The 5922-nt window shown below is 49.7% G+C and overlaps 1 pseudogene; it reads right to left on the reverse strand.

Annotated features, from left to right (window-relative positions):
* Positions 1–4753: 4753 nt before the first annotated feature.
* Positions 4754–5592, reverse strand: LOC116854742 (annotated as a pseudogene).
* Positions 5593–5922: the final 330 nt, after the last annotated feature.

Genomic DNA, 5922 nt, shown 5'->3' on the forward strand with positions numbered 1-5922 from the left:
GTGCTGGGCCACTGAGCCGGACCTCTTGGTTGCAGGCCAGGAGAGCCAGCAGGCCCGCAGAGAGACCGAACAAAGCCCGGGGAGAAGTGTTTCCCTCTGGTGTCCGCAGCCGAGCTCCTGAGGACGCAGTGACGGTGACATGCCCAGCTGCGGGAGTCGTCCCCCCTCCAGGATGCCTTGCCCTCTGGAAAATGTGCAGGGCCTTTGCGAGGTCCCAGGGCTCAGGGACTTTGGGCCCTGAATAATAAGGAGGCAAAGGTCTTCGGATTCACAATGATTTCCACTCCAGATAGGGCCAAGGAGGCAGGTCTGTTTTGCTTTGTTTTATTAGAGAAGTCTGTGCCTCTGTTAACCCAGCAGGTGACTTAAGGGGGTGAGGCAAGAGGAGCGAGGGGCTCCCATGCCGCCTCCCACCCCACCCCACCCCGTGCTTCATGGGATTGTAGGTGATGGAAAGCTCACCCAGGTAGAGGCTGATCATCCCAGGCTGGATTTCCACCTGGTTGAGGGTCTCGCGGGTATAGACACCTACCAGGCGGCCCAGCCGCTCACAGGGGCGTCCGCAGGTGCGCCTCCACCACCCCGGGCTCGTGGAGGTGGGCGCGGGGGGCCTCGGCAGTGTGGCCCCGCCGCCGCCGGGAGGCGCTGTGAGCGGCAGCCGCCGGTGGGACGCGTCCAGGGGGTGAACTCGCGGGAGGTCCGCTGCTGCTTCTGCTCCAACCCCGCGGTCTCGTCGGTTCTTGGCAAAGAAGGGAGGTTTGAAGGGACTGAGGGGCCTCCGTTCTTTCCCAAAAACCCGGCTGGAATTCCACGGCACCCTGTACACCTAAACCCCTCCGCAGAGAACTCTCCGCTGGGCCACCCCCCACCCCCTTGGCTCCAAGGGTCCAGACCACCAAGGTAGGTCACACCACCCCGGTTCCCTGGGCTCTGCCCCCTAGGTGACCTGTTTGGTGAGTGAATTAATTTGTGATTGAGTAAGCGAGTGTGTGCAAGAATCCCAGTTCAGGGCAAGTCTCTGGTCACACCCACTAAATAACCTTCTGCTTCCTTCACCACGGAATAAGGGAGGATTTCCTTCCCCAAGACCCTGGCCCTAGACTTGGTGGTCTGTCTGTCTTCTCCCCCTGCGGGGCATTCGGTGGGCAGCCCAGCCTCTTGCAAACACAAACTCACTTAAGGAGGGCCTAAGGAGAGCTATTTATAGTATGGAACTGAAACAGTTTTCAAAAAGTGTGCGTGTGTTTTAACTGTGTCAGTTACCAACGGCTCTGTGGCAAACGGTCTCATTTTACATTTTACACAATTTTGTTGTGCTTATGGCTTCCACATGTCAGCAGTGAGGACAGGGTCTAGCTGGGGTGACTTGGCTCCCTGATGTCTGGGGGTTCCCCTGGCAAGAATGGAGGCCTGGAGGGTGTCTCAGTGGTGGGGGGCTGGAGTCCTCTGGAGGTGTCTTCACTTGGGGCATTTGAGGCTGGCTGTTGGCTGGAACCCCAGCTGGGCCATCAGCCAGAGAACACCTAAGGCGTGGTCTCTCCATATGGGCTAGTTCGGGCTTCCTCGAACAAGCTGGTCATTGGGATCCAAGAGAAGGTGTCCAGGAAAGGAAAGGACAAATGCATGACATTTTCATGATCTTTAAGTTGTATAATTAATACACAAAGGAGAAAATATAATGTGAACAGTTTAGAACTCTTTAATGTCTCTCTGACCTCCAGCCCAAGGCAAGCCCACCCCTGAATTTTGTGTTAATCATGTTCTTGTTTTCTTTATAGTTTTGCCACCCCAGATTTATTCCTTTTTTAAAAAAGATTTTATTTGTTTATTTGACACAGAGAGAGAGAGATCACAAGCAGGCAGAGAGGCAGACGGGGGGTTGGGGGAGAAGGCCCCCCGCTGAGCAGAGAGCCCGATGTGGGGCTCGATCCTAGGACCTGAGCTGAAGGCAGAGGCTTAACCCACTGAGCCACCCAGGCGCCCCACTCCAGCTTTCTTCCTAAATGGTATACTATTTAGCTTTGCCTATTTGCAAACTTTGCAAACACAGAATCATACAGAGGTATTCTCGCGTGATTTTGCTCGTTTACTTTTGTACCTGGCAGGATTGGCATAGTTATGCTTGGTTACAAATATTATCAACATCTCAGTGCCAACATTGGCACTTACTTCTCACTCATGTTACATGTTTGTGGTGGAGTGGCTGCAGTTCTGCTCTGGGATCCAGTAGCCTTTGTCTGGAACATGCCAATCCCAGGGCAGAAGGAAAAGAGAAGGTGGTGGGCCACAGGCTGGCTCTTCAGTCTCTAACTCAGAAGTGACCTGTGTCCATTCTCCTTACATTCTGTTGGCCGAAGCAAGTCACATGGCTGAGCCCAAGGTCAGGGGGTTACAAATATAATCCTCATATAGGTAGGAGTCCCAAAAGACGTAGTCCCAGAGAAGCAACAAGTATTTTGGATCATAGCACAAGCTACCCCAATATACCCCATTGGTCGCAAATATTTTTTCCCTCTTTTCTACAAAATAAATCACTCCTCTCAGGAGACAACTTAAATTCACATCTAACCATGGCACCAGACTTTAAGCCCAGCATTTCATGATACATCAGATCTGGATGTGGTTCCTCTAGATCTGGAGATCTAGAACTAAAAAGACATAATCCATTTTTTTCGAAGGATGAAGGAACCACAGGGATGGAGTGATCCCAATCCATTTAGAAAGGAAAGAATGGGGAACATAGTAGTCCCTGGTCTATGGAAATCTTGAAATTCCCCTGGGCTGTCACTGATCCTGGGTGTGGAGTGTGTTTCTTGATTAGGTCCTAGTCCTGCTCCCGGGAAGAGGGGAGATCCCTAGGCTGCTGTCCTTCTGGCCCTTGGCTCTGCCATCTTGGAAGGCCTTCCTATTCTATATTCTAAAGAGAAGACTATGAGATTTTCCCACCTGCTTTTTTGTGGAAGATTGTATTAGTATTAAAAATATCCATTGCCCCTCTCTGTGGGTCCCTCACTACTAGAGGCTTATAAGTGCTTGACCCATTGATGACAAACCTGGTAACGTGACTCTCTTGGCCAATGGAACGTGAACACACGTGACCAGTGTCATTTCCAAGTAGAAGCTTTATTTATTTATTTATTTATTTATTTATTTTTTATTCATTTGACAGAGAGAGATCACAAGTAAGCAGAGAGGCAGGCAGAGAGAGGAGGAAGCAGGCTCCCTGCCGAGCAGAAAGCCCGATGCGGGGTTCGATCCCAGGACCCTGAGATCATGACCCAAGGTGAGGGCAGAGGCCCTAACCCACTGAGCCACCCAGGTGCCCAAGTAGAAGCTTTATTAATTAGAGTGGCTAACCATCTTGATTTGCCCAGGGCTACTCTACTTTTAGCGCTGATGTCTTAGGTCCCAGGAACCACTTAGTCCTGGACAAAATGGGACATTTTGTCCCCCTAGCTTTAAGAATCATTCTGTGGCCAACCATTCTCTTTTATCCCTTTTCCCTGAGGCCAGAAGTGTTCTAGCTTAGAAGTCTCTCATGAGCCATAGTCACAGAATGAAGAGGAGAGGCAGCTGATCTTTATGGACATGTAACATGAACAAGAAATAAACCTTCAGGGCTATGAGTTACTGAGATGTAAGGGTCACTTTTCTGCAGCCTTAGGTGTAACTTAGCTTAAGCTGATTGAGATAGTGTAACACAGTATTTTTTACATTCCGCCTTTCATTCATCCATTTCTTGTTGATGTCCTGGCAAGCTCTTCCTCCTCCTCTCCTCCCTAAGGTTATGCCAAATTTCTCCTTGAAATTCCGGGACCGTTGTGAGTAGGGTTGCCAGAAAAAATTCAGAACACCCAGTCCAATTTGAACTTAAATTGAATTTAAATATTAAACAATAATTTTTTTAGCAATTTTCACCCAATTTAAATTGACCAAATTGACTGAATTTAAATCTTTTTTACTAGTAAATACACTAAATTTTAAAATTTTACTGTTTAAAATAATTATAACTAGTATGTTCCAAGCAATATTTGGGACATTCTTACACAAAAATTTATTTCCTGCTTATCTGAGATCCAAATTGTACTGCATGTTCCGTATTTTCACTTGTTCAATCTGGCAACCTTAGGCAACCTTCTGAGATGCCTTGGAAAAGAATACTCAGAAAATTTCTTCTACAGAGAGGCAGCAACATGGAATGGAATTGTCTCTAAAATTAAATGATCATCAGATTTACCAGGGGGTTTCACTTTATTTTTTTTTTAATTTTAAGAAAAGATTTTGAAAGATCTTATTTATCCATTCGAGAGAGAGAAAGAGATAGTGACAGAGAGCACAAGCAGGGCGAGAGGGAGAGGTAGGGTCCCCGCTGAGCAGGGATCCCAACACGGGGCTAGATAGCAGGACCCTAAGACCATGACAGGAGCTGAAGGCAGAGGCCCAACCAACTGAGCTGCCCAGGCGCCCCTACTGGGAGGTTTTTAAAGAAGGGACCTAGGCGTGACCTCAAACCTAGTGAATTTGAAACCTGGATGGGATACCTAGAGAATTTGTACTTTGTGTGTGTGGTTTTTTTTAAATTTATTTATTTTTAAAGATTTTTTTTTTAAAGTAATTTCTACACCCAAGGCAGGGCTTGAATTCATGACCCTGAGATCAAGCGTTGCATGGTCTACCTACTGAGCCAGCCAGGTGCCCGCCCCCCCCCCCCCCCTTTGAGGCTTTTCTTCACTTGAAATTTTCTTGGATAAAACTATGCGGTGGCCACAGCTGGATCCTGGGTCCTCTGCACAGAGACGCCAGTGTGGGTTTTTACAGATGTCGGTGAATTCCTGATAGGGAGACTTGGTGAACATAGTCTCGTTCCAGAGCTCAGGGGTGAGAGAGCAGTAGGTCTTGGGAATGGCGTCAGAAGGGGTTTTGGTGAAGTTGCCCAGGGTGGGTGCAGCCCCCCGGCTGAGGGGTAGCCCTTGTCAATGTGGGCCATCATCAGTAGCTTCTTGGGCACAGGGGCTGAGACAATGCCAGTGCCCTGGTGTTGGGGATAAGGCGCACCAGCCCGGAGTCACAGCAGCCAGTCACCTTGCATGAGACACTGTGGGGCTGGCCTGTCTTGTTCTCCCGGGAGCCTCGCCACACAGGGCTGATGGAAAGCTTGGCCAAGATGATGGTCCCACAGATGGCAGTGGCTACCTTCTTGGAGCACTGAACACCCATGCCGACATAATCTCTGATGGCAACCAACACCTTGAACCTGGTCCGCACGGGTCTGCTTCTGTACAGGAAGAGTCTTAAAGACCTCATCCTTGAGGGTTGCTCCCAGGAAAGACTCAGTGATCTCAGATTCCTTGATGGGCAGGAAGAGTGAGATCTCCATCTCTGGGGACCTGATCTTCTTGTCCTTCTTGTCGTTGACCCAGCTTGGAGATGGGGATCCTCTCCTGGTCCTCAGCCTTGCCCCTCTCAGCACTGGGCCGAGAGACCCTGCCCTGGATGCTGCTGCCAAAGCTTCTGTGGGAGCCATCAGGGACCCCCACCTCCTGCCAGGGCCCCCCACCAGGGCCCAACCACAGCACCAGCGCCATTGGCCATTTGGTGTTTTCTCGGAGGCAAAGCCAGAATCTGGCTTTTTTTTTTTTTTTTTAAGTGAGCTCTATGCCCAACGTGGGGCTTGAACTCATGACCCCAAGACCAAGAGTCGCATGCTCTTCCCACTGAGCCAGCCAGGCACCCTGGGCATTTGTACTTCAAAACCAAAAGCTCCCAAGTTAATGCTGTTTGTCTGGCACGTTTGAGAACTACTGGTCTAAGGTAGGGCTTCGCGAACTCTCCTGCGTGAATGAAGAGCCCAGGGGTTTGGCCAAACACAGATTCTAAATCAGGAGGTGTGGGGTGAGGCCTGAGCTCTGCATTCCGCACAGG

Source organism: Lontra canadensis, unplaced genomic scaffold (genome assembly GCF_010015895.1).
Source record: "Lontra canadensis isolate GAN:19392208 unplaced genomic scaffold, GSC_riverotter_1.0 scaffold94, whole genome shotgun sequence".
Classification (NCBI taxonomy): domain Eukaryota; kingdom Metazoa; phylum Chordata; class Mammalia; order Carnivora; family Mustelidae; genus Lontra; species Lontra canadensis.